This window comes from Lycium barbarum, chromosome 3, assembly GCF_019175385.1.
Source record: "Lycium barbarum isolate Lr01 chromosome 3, ASM1917538v2, whole genome shotgun sequence".
Lineage (NCBI taxonomy): Eukaryota > Viridiplantae > Streptophyta > Magnoliopsida > Solanales > Solanaceae > Lycium > Lycium barbarum.
Window position 1 is genome coordinate 64,909,232 of NC_083339.1, and position 18,311 is coordinate 64,927,542.

General features: G+C 40.4%; 1 long non-coding RNA gene across 1 annotated transcript in view; it reads left to right on the top strand.

Annotated features, from left to right (window-relative positions):
- The first annotated feature begins 3,686 nt into the window (after window positions 1-3,686).
- Window positions 3,687-18,311, top strand: part of LOC132633902 (uncharacterized) — a 43,738-nt gene continuing 29,113 nt past the window's right edge. The window contains exon 1 of the long non-coding RNA XR_009579920.1: window positions 3,687-3,871. This is a non-coding gene — a long non-coding RNA (uncharacterized LOC132633902). The remainder of the gene's footprint in view (window positions 3,872-18,311) is intronic.

Consider the following 18,311-nt stretch of genomic DNA (forward strand, 5'->3'; position numbering starts at 1 on the left):
TGTCACCATCAATTGTACCGATAAAAGATGGCCAGAGCTTTCAACAAGCGAGTCAGAACCAGTCTTTTTCAGATTGGGCAGATGATGCTCAAAATAATTTTCCTGCATCAAGATGAATACAAAGGGCAAGGTCCTTATGTGGTCAGCAAACTACTCTCCGGAGGAGCGGTAGTATTGGCAGAAAATTAACGGACAAGAGTGGCCAAAGCCAATCAACTAAGATGCAATTAAGCGCTACTATGTATGAAGAAGGAGTTTCTCAGTTTGTAATAGTACTCTTTGCTTGTAGTCGTTACTCTATTTGCTTGTATTAGTAATTTCCATTTGCTTGTAATCGTTTTGTAATAGATAGGCAAAACAAACCACCTTTTTTAATGAACTATGCAATGACCTGATTTCCCCACAGTGGGATACGTACGCAGTCCATCTGGGACCCGATCACTTTATTAGTAAAAACCAAAGTCCGGTATTTTTATTCTGAACTACGTTCGACCTGAAATCCTGCTACGACAGGATACGTACGCGCTCTTTGAGCTCGGTCGCACAAAAAGAAAAACCCAAGAAACCCCTAGGAATACTCAGAGATAGGACTTCACAAAGAAGCAACGATTGCTGCAGGCCCGACTGGGGCAGAATTTTTTAGAAGATCTCAAAAATTCGCGCTGTCAATCCGCTACAAAGAGTTAGCTAATGCAAAGTTTCAAACTATGTCAGAAGCTTTGAGAGACTCTTAAAACTCCTCATTTACTCAACACTAAACTGGGGCAGAAATTTTGAGGAGACCTCAAAATTTCCTAGAAGATTCGGCATGAGAATTCGTAAATCAAAATTTAAACTGGGGTAGAATTTTTGAGAAAAGGTCTCAAAAATTCCGCGTAAGGAAGCAAAGAACCCCAATCACGGAAGAAGGGATCTCCCTCATCAAAGCACATGTCATGACAATTAATCTTACCGCTTTCAAAATAATGCATTTATTTTCCCGCACATAGATACTTCTATGATAACTTTGCAAAATGATTTTCTGCATAGTGAAAATAAATTTGTCTTTCAAACACCGGAGCTAAAGGGGTTACGAGTCCAAAAACCCGAAGATGCAACAGCGCCGGCAACACGAATCAACTTCAAATAGGAAATATTAATCATTTCCTGATGCAGGTCCCCAGGACGTCAGAAAACGATCCTTTTTCTAACTTTGCTTTATGTACAGGAGATGATTCGCCAAAGAAGATCACAATCACTATTGGGATCCGACTTTCAAAATACATATCCATCTACGAAGGCCATAGCGTTTTGAACGTCACCAAAAACAAAACATTTAGCTACAAAGGCTAAGAAAGATCGGGATACCATGAGGTTAATTATCCAGCCACAAGGGCTATGAAAGATTTTGAATGCCAAAAGGACGAATATCTATCCATAAGGGCTATGAAAGGATGAAAAAGGCCACAAGGGCGAAATATTAAGCCCACAAAGTCTACAGAATGACTAGAAATTGCACAAGAGCAAGTATTTGGCCAAAAGGGTCGCAACAAAAATGAATGGCATGTCTGACCAAGAGGGTCTCAGCCGGCATAAAGGATGAAAGAAAGACGATTTAGCCAAAGCGGCCATATCTGTCATTTGCATCACTTCTTCTTATTTGGCAAGAGGGCCATTGCATATCTATTTTCGTGTTGCCGAGAGGGCCATCACTTCTTCTTATTTGCCAAGAGGGCCATTGTATATCTATTTTCCTGCTGCCGAGAGGGCTATTCATACAAACATTCTAAGAGGGTATTTCAATTGTCGAGAAGGCCATGCATATAAATTACTGGATACAGCAAAAAGACAAGGCGATGTAAAACCGGTCATGAGGCCGCAGTATTCGCCCCTAAAAAGACAAAGCAATGTAAAACCGGTCAGAAGGCCGCAGTATTCGCTCAAAAGACAAAACGATGTGAACCCGATCAGATGACCGTAATATTCGTCACCGAAAAATCAATGTTGCTCAATAGATGGGAGCAGATTTGTAGCCGGCAAACAGAGCAGGTTGATCAAATCACATCCAGGCAGATTGCGGAGCAAATGTGGAACTTTTTCTTACGCAGCCAATCAAGATAAGGTGTCTATGAAAGTCAAGCTCTCCGGCTAGGACTTAGAAGATCACTTCTCACCCCGCTCAGCCACACAAGAATGTTTATTTGCTTATGTGTCTTGTTTGTTTTTATTATTCCGCAACCGGTCGGACACACACCGGCACATACAAAGGCAATTCCTCATAAGTGATAACTTTTTCTTCCGATCGATCAAACTACAAGTGACTTGATTCCTAAGAAAAGGGATATGTAGGCAGACTCAATGCCAGGGAGTCAGTCACACTCCTACCAATCACACCGGACTTCCCATCTTGATAGCCGAAAATTTTGAGAATTTGCTTTAATTTGCATTTAGAAGTCATAATTGAGTCAAACTACGAATGGCCTGAATTCTCATGAAACCTGAGATATGTAGGAAACCAGAAACTAGAGTCCAGCCATATATTTTGAAAATTACATGAAAATAAGAACTGATATGATCTGGGTTAGTCAAAAATCAAGGTTAGTCAAATTTCGTTGCTCAGGGATGGTCCTGCCATCCCCGAACACCGAAGGGGTAGTTGTTGATACCTAATTTTTGACCTTCCATAATTTACTTTAATTATCCAGAGTTCTTGAAATATTAAGCCGAGGGAAATATGCTTTTAGAAAGACGAGATAATTTTTTAAAAAATCTATATAGGCTATATTTTGTCTATTTTCTTGATAAGGTGATTTCTATAATATTATAAATTAATTTGAGTATTTTGTACAATTAATATACTGTTGTTTAAATTAACCAAGAAGAGAATGATAATTTTCCATAATTCATTCACTTAATTGTCTAAATTGTCAAAATAGCAATTTGCAAAGTATTTTACTCTGTTTAAATTCAAGGAAAATTGATTAATTAAGTAAATTGACCATTTTTACCCCTCATTTCTCATTTAATAAAATTTGGCTTTTTTATCATAATTAATTGAGTTTTAAGTGTAATTAATTTTGAAATTTCCATTAAGCAGCTATAATTAAGGTAATTATTTATTAGCCAAATATGGAAACTAGCCAAATTAGATTAAGGTCTTTTGATAAAATAAAAAAAAAAGGAAAACTTGATTACTTTTATTATTATTATCTCTTTTAAAATCTTAGTTACCTTTTATTATTATTATCTCTCTTAAAATTTAGTTACCTTTATTATTATTATCTCTTCTAAAATCTGAGTTACTTTTTATTATTACTGTCTCTTTTAGAATCTTATTTACTTTTATTATCTCTTTAAAATTTGAGTTACTTTTTATTATCTCTTCTAAAATCTGACCAATTTGCTTTAAATGGGGGTTTTATTTTTTCTTTTTTTTTAATCCATTAATGGACATCTTTTTAAAATGGGGCTATTTATTAAAATCTTGCATACCCCATCCACCCGTATATACATGATATATACATAATATACATGTTTATATATATATATATATATATATATATATATATATATATTATTGAGATTGGGCCCTTTTATTTCCTCTTAAATCAGCCGAGCCCAGCCCAACGAAGGGCCAAACCCGGCCCACTATGCCCCAATATTTAAGGGGCAAGCCTTCATCCAAACAGACCCCTTTGGATTCGTTTGTTTTTCTCTCAAGGGTTTCAAGGGAAACCTAGCGCCGCCGTTGAAATCCCTTCTCTCTCCTGCGTTAGCCTCGCCATTTTTGGCAAAATAGCAGGTGTACAACACCTTTTCAGGCCTTGCATGGATAGATCGACCAAGCATTTAATGCTTCGTCTACAAATTCGCCAAACACGACCTCAGAAAGGTAATTTCTTTTTCTTTTATGCATTTCTCAACGTTAAGAACGGAAAGCTTTAATTAATTTTGTTTTGTTGTGGTTTGAATTTGGGGATTTCTATTGGCTCGTAAGGAACCAAAGAGATTGACCCATTCTGGGTCAAATCTGACCCTCCATGCGTTTGTGCTTCGAATCTCGACCTTTGATTGGATTTTAGAACGCAATCATTTGAAAGTTTGCAAAGTCCCATATGGAGTGTGAGGTTGGCATTTTTTAGATCTGGGTTCTATATAAGACGTTTCATTTCGCATATTGAAGAAAGAGGTTTTTGAGGAGATTAAAAAAAAAAGAGTTTTGAGAGGCAATTTGAAAACTTATATCATTTTGCATATAAAAATCGAATAGCTAGGGTTCAACATTTTGCTTGGAAACCTTTATTCTTTTATTTAGTTTGAAATTTTAAAATACTTGTGCTTGTTGCGTGGCTGAGGGTGGAGGATAATTTTCCTCAAATTTGTTCTTGGCTAGGCTGCGCATCAAAGAGGTGACTTTTCTCTTCCCTTAGTAAATTTTTTCATTTATATACTCTGCTGCTTATGTGGTTTGATGTTGTGTTTGTTTATAACGTTTTAGCCTTATGATGTTAGTTTCTGTTTAGTCTTGTTCTGTAGTAGGTTAGTTGTGTCTGTGCTTAGGAGACTAATTATGTAGACTTCTTGTGTGTCATTTGATAGATTATGAATTAGTCTAGATGAATAACCTGTTAAATAGGTGTTTAGTTTCTTTGTGATATGTGGTTTGATTTTTTTCCTTGTTAAGCTAGTCTTCTTCTAGTTCATGATGGTCTTTTGAAGTGTGACTTATGTGTTATGAGTCTTTTACATGTCTGTCTGTCCAACTCTGTTCAGTCACATGTTGATATAACCTAGGGTCTGCTTGATCCTTGTTCTTACTTACTTGGTTGCCTACTCACATATTTGTCACGACCCAGCTCCGTGGGCCGCGACTGATGTCCTATTTGGACACCCCAAACAGACTTACATACTAACTTGTCATATTTTAATTTAACTCAGATCTCGTGTCAATTATTTTAAACAGATTTGAAGTCAAATATTATCTTAAGCGGTCACGCGTGCAAAGATATCATATCAAGCCAAAAGAGGCGGCGGAATACACATCGCCAAACATATGCATATATACAAACATATGGGCCACCATGGCCGCCATAACAGGTAGGACCGCATTATGACACAAATCATAAACAGAACAAACACACGTAGGACCCTCGACCCACATATATGACTACAGGCCTCTACAAACCAAAACGGAAACATATGGCGGGACAGGGCCCCGCCGTACCCCAAATAGTCCAAATATATACAGAAACAGATACAAGACAAAAGATATGTACCAAGATGTAGGCTCCGAATCAAGAGGAGCGCTCTGTAATAGCAGAATGTATGGCCTACACTGGCGGGTCACGAACCTCAGCACCTGTGGGCATGAAACGCAGCCCCCGAAGAAAGGGGGTCAGTACGAAATATGTACTGAGTATGTAAAGCATAGAGTACAGAAATCCAAACCATAGCTGACATGAAAGGGTACAGGAAGTAAATACAGAACTAGTACATCAAAGTCTGTGTTGAAAAACATATATATATATATATATATATATATATATATATATATATATATATATATATATATATATATATATATATATATATGTAATGCAAATGAAAATCGTGCATAAGGCTCAGGAACGTGGTCACCACTCCGACGCTGGTGCCACAACACAGCATACTCCAGAAAGTTTCAAATCTCCGTACAACTCCGAACATAACATATCCTCACAACATATCATATCATCAAACGTATCATAGCCATATCACAGCATAACGCCATAAACGGTACCCGGCCCTATGGCGAGGTCTCGGGAGCCGTAACACATCATACTGCCGAATGTATCATAGTACGCACGATCACAAAGCCGGCCCGGGAACCGGCGAACGATATCATAGTATTAGGCACGAACGGAGTAGTGCGGAAACTAATGCAATTTATATATCAAAACATTTATGAAACTTGATATAATCATGTGACAACCCGTTGGGGTATACTAGTCTGAACAACTGATCAATACGGAGTTTATCTCACAAAAATACTTCTGAAATCGTATTTATAGTTCAAAATATAAATCAGAATATCATAGAGTAATTAAAACATTATTTTATAATAGCCAAAGTCATAAGCAAAAGTCTCTTTCCGATATCATACAAAGATAAGTCCATTAGGGCAAACGAAGGAGTTTTGGAGTTAGTGGGCCCAACTCGGGTCAAGTCGTGGTGGCGTATGTGATTTACGAACATTAGGCCCTATGAAGTCACCTATGAAAGTCTCAAGGGGATTCGGTTACGTTTATGACAATTATGGATATTTGAACATTTCTTTCCAACAAAACAAAGGTTCTAATTCAATTCTGCTGAATGAGATAATACCAAAAGTAAACTCAGATTTCTATGAACGGAATAATCCCCGAGGCTCAAATCCAAACCTAGTACATCTAGGACATGCCAAAAGAAGGAAAGGGATAGCTTTACATACCTTACTTGCGTCTTACGCTCGCCCAAACTCAATCCCCGTTTCGTCCAAAATCTACAATTGGTCATAGTTGTCAAATATGAGTTCAAGCTTTTAGAATTTAAATCTTAAATTCATATTGTCTACTGAAATTTCGGAAGCATTTCCCCTATAAATTCAACGTCCCCGAGAATCATCTCGGCCCAAAATATCAACAACAACAACACCACAATACCAAGAGCATCAACAATCATCACAAAACGCACTATAACATAAATAGTCCTCTTTTCTACATAAGGCGACAACTTTCATTCCATCTTCACAATATCAAGCTAATATCAACATTCTCACATTCATTTACTAACTCAAGGTTATTCAAACATAATTCAATAACATTCCAAACAATACCCAAGGATTCAAACAATTCCGCCAATTCCATATTTTATCCGAAACTTCAACAAATGCAACAACACTACCAACTAGCATTGTTTCCTTCCAAATTCATTAACAACAACCATAATTCAGATTTAGAATTTTTTCTTTCACAATTATATATATAAAAAAAAAATCATATAAAAATCACATAATTTCCCATAATCACATACAACCAATTTCAATGCTAACTCAAATCGTTAAACCTTTATTTACGTCACAAAGGTCACAACGGCACAACTAACCAACTAAATGAACTTCACTTCACCTCCCCTTCACCCCACAATGGCTTACGACAACACACCAATTCACACACACACGACTATGCACACACACATCACAACTCCATAATTCTCATCTAATTCCAATCCTTACAACATATCTACTTATTCCATAACACAAAAGAATAGATTTCTTACCTTTTTTTCTTCAAACTTCAACTTGCCGCAAACGTTTTTCTCTCACTTAACTAATTATACCGCGTTGGAGAGCGTCCTGAGCTTAACAAGAATTCAAGAAAACCAAGATTTTAGGATCAAGATTAAAGGCTAGGAATTTTTTTTTTCTTTTTGTTGGGGTTCGGCCGAGAGGCCCTAGTACTCTCACTCTCTCTTGTTTCAACTTTCTTGAATGTTCTAAAGGATAATGATACAAATATATTGATCCCTCTTTTAATTAATAGTCACATGGAATAATTTCCATGGACTTGGGCCATTCCTTATGGGCCATGGCCGACCACCCTATGCCATTTGGGCCTCATTTTTCTTTTAGTATTTTTTTGAGCCCAATTCATTAGAAACCTTGTTTCGTAATTTACGGAACTAATTTCCAAAATTCCAATTTTGCCCTTGGCCTTATTCCACACTTTCGCTTCGATAATTTTCATGAATATCACACATATGTTAAATAAAATAAAAACATAGTCTTATTTCCTACAATACAAGATTGTTCCAAATTTTTCAAGTGCGCAAAAACACGGGATATAACATTCTCCCCCCCCCCCCCCCTTTAGAACATTCGTCCTCGAATGTTAAATTAGCCTCATAGGGTCTTATAAGCATGGCGGGGGAGTTTCTCTTTATGAATAGTACACATAGATCATTTGTCAATCAATATAACAGATTTAGAGTTTCAAATTACCAGTAAGTGTAGGGAACAAGTGAGGGTACTTCTTTTTCATCTCATCCTCCGCCTCCCAGGTCATTTCATCCCGGTTGTTGTTCCGCCACAGGACTTTAACAGAAGGCACATCTTTGGTGCGCAGTCTCCTCACCTGACGATCCAGAACAGCTACACGTTGCTCTTCATAAGACAAGTCCTTCGTTACCTGAATATCATTTACTGGAAATATTCTGTCAGGATCACCAATACATTTTCGGAGCATGGATACATGGAATACCGGGTGCACTGCCTCTAGATCTGATGGTAAGTCCAACTTATAAGCGACATTCCCAATCTTCCGGACAATCTGGTAAGGCCCAATGTATCGCGAACTGAGCTTTCCCTTTCTGCCGAATCTCATCACGCCCTTCATGGGCGACACTTTCAGAAATACCCAGTCTCCAATTTGGAACTCCAAAGGTCGACGTCGTTTATCAGCCTAAGATTTCTGTCGACTCTGGGCCGCTAATAGTCGCTCTCGAATCAGTTTCACTTTATCGACTGCTTGCTGGACCACATCTGGACCAATTAATTTAGTTTCACCCACGTCAAACCAACCGATCGGAGATCTGCATTTCCTACCATATAGGGCTTCGTACGGCGCCATCTGCATGCTGGAATGATAACTATTATTATAAGAAAATTCAACAAGCAGCAAATGATCATCCCAGATACCTCTGAAATCAATAGTACAGGCCCGCAACATATCTTCCAATGTCTGAATAGTGCGCTCGGCCTGTTTGTCGGACTGAGGATGAAATGCTGTACTAAGACTCACCTGAGTCCCCAATCCTTCTTGGAATGATCTCCAGAAATTCGCTGTGAACTGGGCACCTCTGTCAGTGATAATAGATACATGGACCCCGTGAAGTCTTACTATCTCTTTAAGATACAATCTGGCATAGTCCTCAGCCGAATAAGTAGTCCTGACCGGAAGGAAATGGGCTGATTTCGTCAACCTGTCAACAATAACCCAAATAGAATCATACCTGCGTGGAGTGCGCGGAAAACCCACAATGAAATCTATGTTAATTATTTCCCATTTCCAAGTTGGAATTTCCATTTCCTGTAATAACCCACCGGGCTTCTGACGCTCAATCTTGACTTGCTGACAATTTGGGCACTGGCCAACGAACTCTGCGACATCTCTTTTCATACCGTCCCACCAGTATAAACATTTGAGATCATGATACATCTTTGTGGAACCAGGATGAACAGAATACCGAGCATTATGTGCTTCACCCATAATTTGTCGCCGCAACCCTGCAACATCAGGCACGCATAATCTGCCTCCATATAATAATACTCCTTCAGGAGAAATTTAAAACTGAGTCTTTTCTTTACTAAGAGCCACATCTCTGTACTGTACCAAAACAGGATCTTCGAACTGACGCTGCTTTACCTCTTCTATAATGGATGACTCAGCAACCTCTCGAACAGAAACCCCAGCATCTCCAGAATCTGCCAAGCGGACTCCAAGGCTAGCTAACTGATGAATCTCACGAACTAATTCTTTCTTATCAGGCTGCACATCAGTCAAACTGCCCATGGACTTGCGGCTAAGTGCATCCGCTACCACATTGGCTTTCCCAGGATGATACAAAATATCAATGTCATAATCTTTCAATAGTTCAAGCCATCTTCTCTGCCGCAAATTTAGGTCCTTCTGCTTAAAAATATACTGGAGACTCTTATGGTCCGTATAAATATCAACGTGGACCCCATATAAATAGTGCCGCCATATCTTCAAAGCATGAATCACCGCGGCTAATTCCAAATCATGAGTGGGATAATTTCTTTCATGCGGTCTGAGCTGCCGGAAGCATAGGCTATGACTCGACCGTGCTGCATTAACACACAACCTATCCCAATACCAGAGGCATCAAAATAAACAACATACCCGTCTGACCCTTCTGGAAGAGCTAAAACTAGAGCTGTAATTAATATTTCCTTCAGCATCTGGAAACTGCGCTCACAGGCATCAGTCCACTGAAATTTTGCTGCTTTCTGAGTGAGCTTCGTTAATGGTGCCGCAATAGAAGCAAAATTTTCCACGAATCTTCTATAATACCCGGCTAAACCCAGAAAACTGCGTACCTCTGTCGGTGTAGTAGGCCTAGGCCAATTCTGTACAGCTTCAATCTTCTGTGTATCGACCCGAATGCCATCTGCTCCGACAATATGCCCCAAGAAAGCCACAGAGGTTAACCAGAATTCACATTTGGAAAATTTAGCATATAATTTCTGTTGCCGAAGTGTGCCAAGTACTTTCCTCAAATGATCTGAATGCTCCTCTGCTGATCGTGAATAAACCAAGATATCATCAATAAACACAATCACGAACATATCAAGAAATGGTCGGAATACCCGATTCATCAAATCCATGAATACCGCTAGAGCATTAGTCAGCCCAAAAGACATCACTCTGAATTCATAATGCCCGTATCGGGTCCTGAAAGCAGTCTTCGGAATATCTGCCTCTCGTACCCGTACCTGGTGGTAGCCTGAACGCAAATCTATCTTCGAGAAATATTTAGCACCCTGCAACTGATCAAATAAATCATCAATCCGGGGAAGGGGATATTTATTCTTTATAGTCACCTTATTCAGCTGTCGATAATCAATACACATTCGCAGTGACCCATCTTTCTTTCTAACAAATAATACCGGCGCTCCCCAGGGCGATGTACTGGGTCTGATGAAGCCTTTATCCAATAGATCTTTCAGCTGCTCCTTTAATTCCTTCAATTCTGCAGGTGCCATTCTGTACGGAGGAATAGATATGGGCTGCGTATCTGGCAACAAATCTATAGTGAAGTCTATCTCCCGCTCAGGCGGGAGGCCTGGAAGCTCATCTGGGAATACATCTGAGAATTCATTAACAACCGGAACTGATTGAAGAGTAGGTGCCTCGGCCTTAGTATCGTGCACTCGGACCAAATGATAGATATAACCTTTCTGAATCATTTTCTTAGCCTTAAGGTATGAAATAAACTTACCCCTCGGTGACGCTGTACTCCCTAACCACTCTATGACTGGTTCCCCTGGAAACTGGAAGCGAACTACCTTTTTCTGGCAGTCAACATTAGCATAACAGGAAGCTAACCAGTCCATACCCATAATGACATCAAATTCCAGCATATCTAACTCTACCAAATCAGCTTTAATGCAACGATCATATATGATAACAGAACAACCTTTATATACCTGCCTCGCTATAATAAAGTCCCCAACTGGTGTAGCCACTTCAAATGGTTCTATAGGTTCGGGTGTTATTCAAATTTTACTAGCAATGAGCGGGGAGATATACGATAAAGTAGAGCCAGGATGAATCAATGCATATACAGGTCGGGAGAAAACCAATAATGTACCTGTGACAACATTTGGCGAAGCCTCCTGATCCTGGCGGCTAGCCAATGCATATATGTGGTTCGAAGGACCACTAGAATCTGAAACACTGCCACGGCCTAGACCGCGGCCCGCCGGTGCCGGCAAACCCCGCCCTGCAGGGCGCATAGCTGAGGGAGTAGAAGATGAACCAGCGGCTGATCCCGTCGGCTAAACTGTACTACCAGAACCACTCGCCATCGGACAATCTCGCATAACATGGCCCTGACGGCCGCAGGAAAAACAAGCTCCTGTGGCTCGGTAGCATTCCCCTGGGTGCGATCTTCCACAATAAGAACAACGGGGTCTGGGCAGTCTGGACAGGCTGGAACCCCTGGTCGTCTGCAAACCTGATGCTCTGGAACTCTGACCGGCCCCAGATGGTCCTGTACTGTCAAATCGTCTACCGGTGGACTGTGTAGCCCGGCCTGACGGAGGAGGATATCTGCCTGACTGCTGTGACTGAGGCTGCTCGCCTAGAAAATCTCCAGAATATCCCGCGGATCTGGCCCTCTTGGGCGGCCTCCTGTCGCGATCTCTGCCCGACCGGTCCTCTCTGTGCCGGTCCTTCATACCCTGCGTGTAGGCCTGTAACCGGGCGATGTCCATATCAGTCTGCGATGCCATCGACATGCAGCTGTCAACTAAGTAACGGTCCAGCCCTATCACGTACCGGTGCATCCGGTCAGCCATATCAGCCACTATAGCAGGTGCATATCGAGCCAAAGAATCAAACTCCAAATTATACTCACGAACACTCCGACCCCTCTGCCGCAACTGCAAAAACCTATCAACCCTCGCCTTCCGCAACTCAGGGGGCAAAAAGTGGCGGAGAAAAGCGGCCACAAACTCGTCCCATGTAGCTGGGGGAGCACCCTCACCTCTGGACAGCTCCCAGGACTCATACCAATTAGCCGCAACATCTCGTAATCTGTGCGAGGCTAACTCAACGGACTCGGTCTCTGAAGCCCTGACCAGTCCCAATGAGCGCCTCATCCCCCGAATGAAGTCGTGGGGTTCCTCCTCGGGCATAGACCCGAAAAACTCTGGGGGACTACATGTCAGAAAATCACGAACCCTCAGGCTATCACGCCTGTCATTATCATCATCACCTCTCAGCCCGCGTCTGCGAGCCTGTCCCGCCACCAAAGTCGTCAACAACTGTACGGCCTCCCTCAACGTCCTATCCTCCTCCCCTGGCTGAGGAGCTGGAGGCTCGGGCGCTGGAGCGTCTGGAGCTAATGATGGACCTGCTCCCGGCTCCGCCGGTGGTGGTGTAGCTGAACCCTCTGACTGCGGCACAACCTCGGGCAAATCCTGAGCACGAGCCCGTGTAACTCTCGGCATCTGACTAGTCTCTCCCATCACTGCCTTGCCCGTCTGGGCAGCCGTTGCCTTCTTCGGAGGCATCACAGAAAAACACAACAACTGATCAGAAAAGAGACATCCTAACGGCACAGCTCTATCGCACGATCTAAGATTCAAAGAAAGGTAACACCTTAAATGTCCTGTAGCCTCTTGTTTATAGATGTGGTGCACAACACACCGATAAACAAGACTCTACGAGACACGGCCTGTAGACATTCCGAGGACAAACCGCCCTAATACCACTTTTGTCACGACCCAGCTCCGTGGGCCGCGACTGATGTCCTATTTGGACACCCCAAACAGACTTACATACTAACTTGTCATATTTTAATTTAACTCAGATCTCGTGTCAATTATTTTAAACAGATTTGAAGTCAAACATTATCTTAAGCGGTCGCGCGTGCAAAGATATCATATCAAGCCAAAAGAGGCGGCGGAATACACATCACCGAACATATGCATATATACAAACATATGGGCCACCATGGCCGCCATAACAGGTAGGACCGCATTAAGACACAAATAATAAACAGAACAAACACACGTAGGACCCTCGACCCACATATATGACTACATGCCTCTACAAACCAAAACGGAAACATATGGCGGGACAGGGCCCCGCCGTACCCCAAATAGTCCAAATATATACAGAAACAGATACAAGACAAAAGATATGTACCAAGATGTAGGCTCCGGATCAAGAGGAGCGCTCTGTAATAGCAGAAAGTGTGGCCTACACTGGCGGGTCACGAACCTCAGCACCTACGGGCATGAAACGCATCCCCCGAAGAAAGGGGGTCAGTACGAAAGATGTACTGAGTATGTAAAGCATAGAGTACAGAAATCCAAACCATAGCTGACATGAAAGGGTACAAGAAGTAAATACCGAACCAGTACATCAAAGTCTGTGCTGAAAAACATATATATATATATATATATATATATATATATATATATGTAATGCAAATGAAAATCGTGCATAAGGCTCAGGAACGTGGTCACCACTCCGACGCTGGTGCCACAACACAGCATACTCCAGAAAGTTTCAAATCTCCGTACAACTCCGAACATAACATATCCTCACAACATATCATATCATCAAACGTATCATAGCCATATCACAGCATAACTCCATAAAAGGTACCCGGCCCTATAGCGAGGTCTCGGGAGCCGTAACACATCATACAGCCGAATGTATCATAGTACGCACGATCACAAAGCCGGCCCGGGAACCGGCGAACGATATCATAGTATTAGGCACGAGCGGAGTAGTGCGGAAACTAATGCAATTTACATATCAAAACATTTATGAAACTTGATATAATCATGTGACAACTCGTTGGGGTATACTAGTCTGAACAACTGATCAATATGGAGTTTATCTCACAAAAATACTTCTGAAATCGTATTTATAGTTCAAAACATAAATCAGAATATCATAGAGTAATTAAAACATTATTCTATAATAGCCAAAGTCATAAGCAAAAGTCTCTTTCCGATATCATACAAAGATAAGTCCATTAGGGCAAACGAAGGAGTTTCGGAGTTAGTGGGCCCACCTCGGGTCAAGTCGTGGTGGCGTATGTGATTTACGAACATTAGGCCCTATGAAGTCACCTATGAAAGTCTCAAGGGGATTCGGTTACGTTTATGACAATTATGGATATTTGAACATTTCTTTCCAACAAAACAAATGTTCTAATTCAATTCTGCTGAATGAGATAATACCAAAAGTAAACTCAGATTTCTATGAACGGAATAATCCCCGAGGCTCAAATCCAAACCTAGTACATCTAGGACATGCCAAAAGAAGGAAAGGGATAGATTTACATACCTTACTTGCGTCTTACGCTCGCCCAAACTCAATCCCCGTTTCGTCCAAAATCTACAATTGGTCGTAGTTGTCAAATATGAGTTCAAGCTTTTAGAATTTAAATCTTAAATTCATATTGTCTACTGAAATTTCGGCAGCATTTCCCCTATAAATTCAACGTCCCCGAGAATCATCTCGGCCCAAAATATCAACAACAACAACACCACAATACCAAGAGCATCAACAATCATCACAAAACGCACTATAACATAAATAGTCCTCTTTTCTACATAAGGCGACAACTTTCATTCCATCTTCACAATATCAAGCTAATATCAACATTCTCACATTCATATACTAACTCAAGGTTATTCAAACATAATTCAATAACATTCCAAACAATACCCAAGGATTCAAACAATTCTGCCAATTCCATATTCTATCCGAAACTTCAACAAATGCAACAACACTACCAACTAGCATTGTTTCCTTCCAAATTCATTAACAACAACCATAATTCACATTTAGAATTTTTCCTTTCACAATTATATATATAAAAAAATCATATAAAAATCACATAATTTCCCATAATCACATACAACCAATTTCAATGCTAACTCAAATCGTTAAACCTTTATTTACGTCACAAAGGTCACAACGGCACAACTAACCAACTAAATGAACTTCACTTCACCTCCCCTTCACCCCACAATGGCTCACGGCCACACACCAGTTCACACACACACGACTATGCACACACACATCACAACTCCATAATTCTCATCTAATTCCAATCCTTACAACATATCTACTTATTCCATAACACAAAAGAATAGATTTCTTACCTTTTTTTCTTCAAACTTCAACTTGCCGCAAACGTTGTTCTCTCACTTAACTAATTATACCGCGTTGGAGAGCGTCCTGAGCTTAACAAGAATTCAAGAAAACCAAGATTTTAGGATCAAGAATAAAGGCTAGGAATTTTTTTTTTCTTTTTGTTGGGGTTCGGCCGAGAGGCCCTAGTACTCTCACTCTCTCTTGTTTCAACTTTCTTGAATGTTTTAAAGGATAATGATACAAATATATTGATCCCTCTTTTAATTAATAGTCACATGGAATAATTTCCAGGGACTTGGGCCATTCCTTATGGGCCATGGCCGGCCACCCTATGCCATTTGGGCCTCATTTTTCTTTTAGTATTCTTTTGAGCCCAATTCATTAGAAACCTTGTTTTGTAATTTACGGAACTAATTTCCAAAATTCCAATTTTGCCCTTGGCCTTATTCCGCACTTTCGCTTCGATAATTTTCATGAATATCACACATATGTTAAATAAAATAAAAACATAGTCTTATTTCCTACAAGACAAGATTGTTCCAAATTTTTCAAGTGCGCAAAAACACGGGATATAACAATATTGTTGCAAGCTCATTAAGTGTATGTGTTTGGGTGTTAACTATACTAGTTTATAGGCATAACAATGGCTGGGCTTATCATTTATTTGTTCTTCTATGGGAATGAGTCTGTTTTGAATGGGAATCTCTGATACTTGATCAGTGTGAGTTAAGTGTCTTCAAAAGAAAGGTGACAAAACATAATTGGTATGTTAGTGTCCCAGTTTGTGGATCTTGTTACCCTTATATAACTACTAAGTGTGAGAATTTGTGATATTAATTCCAAGTTGCTTGTCAATCTATAAGCCTGAAAAGACTTGGTAGTCTGAGTTTAGAGGAACCTGGGGAGTATCATCAATCACCCTTTAGCCTATCATGTTATTTCCCTTTTGTGTTTGAGCGGTATGGTGGATAGTCTGTGACTGAGGAGTGCACTTGGGTAAGGGTTATTCATTAAAAAAAAAAAGGACTTTGACACTGCCACATAGTATTTAATAAAAGAAGATTTATTACTTGCCTAAGTGCTCAAGTCATAATATGTTTGGAAAGATCATCATCCTGTCTCAATGTTTATTTGGTTTAATGATGTGTTTAGGGTCTTTGATATGATGAGAATGTCATGACCCATTTTTCCTAGGCCGTGCGGGCACTTACCTTCCCACCTCGGTAAGCGAACCCTCAACCCAACAATGAATAAATACATAAAAGGATGAAAATTAAGCAACGGAGTAGAACAAATACGTAGGTCTCACTATATATATATATATATATATATATATATATATATATATATATATATATATATATATATATATATAAGCAATAGAAAGTGCGGAATAACAATGAATACTCCCAGGGTCTAGTCTGAATAAGGGAAATAATACAATCTGGAATACTAATACATCAAGTGTCTAGGTCTCTGAATAGAATAAGACATAAAAATTGAAAGTCTTCAAGGCAGAGGACGGCCATGCTCACCCTGAAAACTCGAGAGAAAGCTGAAACGTCGATCAGCCACGCTTCACAGAAGTGGATCCGACCTAATACTCTGCATTCATAAAAGAATGCAGCAAGTACAGGTCAGTACAACAACAGTACTGGTAGGGATCATCGACCGACAAAGCATAGCTAACACAATTCAGATAATAAAGCGGATAAGCAAATAAACCAGCCCGTATAAGCAGATACAATCAATTCCAATATCTGTCATCACCTATGAAAACATCTAATCCTAAATGTGCCGAGTCTAAATATATCCAATCCAATCGAACGTCACAATAAAACACCAAACATCTCAAATCAAGTCATGATGTAATGCAATGCAATAATGGTATGGATGCAATGCAATGCCATGCAAATGCGATGCACACATGTGCTCTTGACGGAAATATCGACGTCCCAGTAATACAACCCAGTATGACGCGCGAAGTCTACGTGTCACCCGTCCCGGATCTTTGCCCAACAGATAGACGGGACACGGGATCTTTGCCCACGAGGGGTTCTCACCGGCACCTGGGGGACCCGTGGAGTCCATGCACTAACAACGATTCTGGAACTAACACCGGATATCGGCCAGGCAACGATGATTCCAGAATTGATCATTGGACATCGGCCTTCTCACGTCACTCAAGTAAAAGAGTTTATCAAATATTAATTTCACTTAATCAACGATTCTGAAATGAACATCGGACATCGGCCAACTCACGTTACTCAAGTAAAACTGAGTCCATACTCATCAAGTATTTATCAAATATCATCAATATCTCAACAGTGTATCATGAAAATGAGAGTGCGTGCAATGCATGAATCACATCAATAATCATGCTCAATATCATAACTACCAACAGTGGGTGCGCCAACAATATATCCAAATCACAAATACCAACAGTGGGTATGCCGATAATATAACCGAATCACAAGTACCAACAGTAGGTTTGCCAATAATATAACCGAATCACAAGTACCAACAAATAGTACGCCAACAACATATCTAAGTACAAATACCAATAGCAGTATGTCAATTATATCACAATCAAGATGATAAAACATAATCTAATAGCTACCAACTACTCATGGCATCAAGTCGGCACAATGGAACAATCAAAGCACACGTAACGGGGTGGCTAGTCCCAACACACAACAAGGTCCAACCTAAGGCAATATCCATCCCGACTTCATACCCTAAGGTTCACATGCTATCTCCAACAATATAATCTAAATATTTGCTTCGCTATACGAAGTCGAACCAAAGGTAAGCCATAACCTACCGGGATGGCCGAACCGCAACAGCAACAACTCACTCCTTTGCCTTGCCTTGCCTTTCTGCTAAACC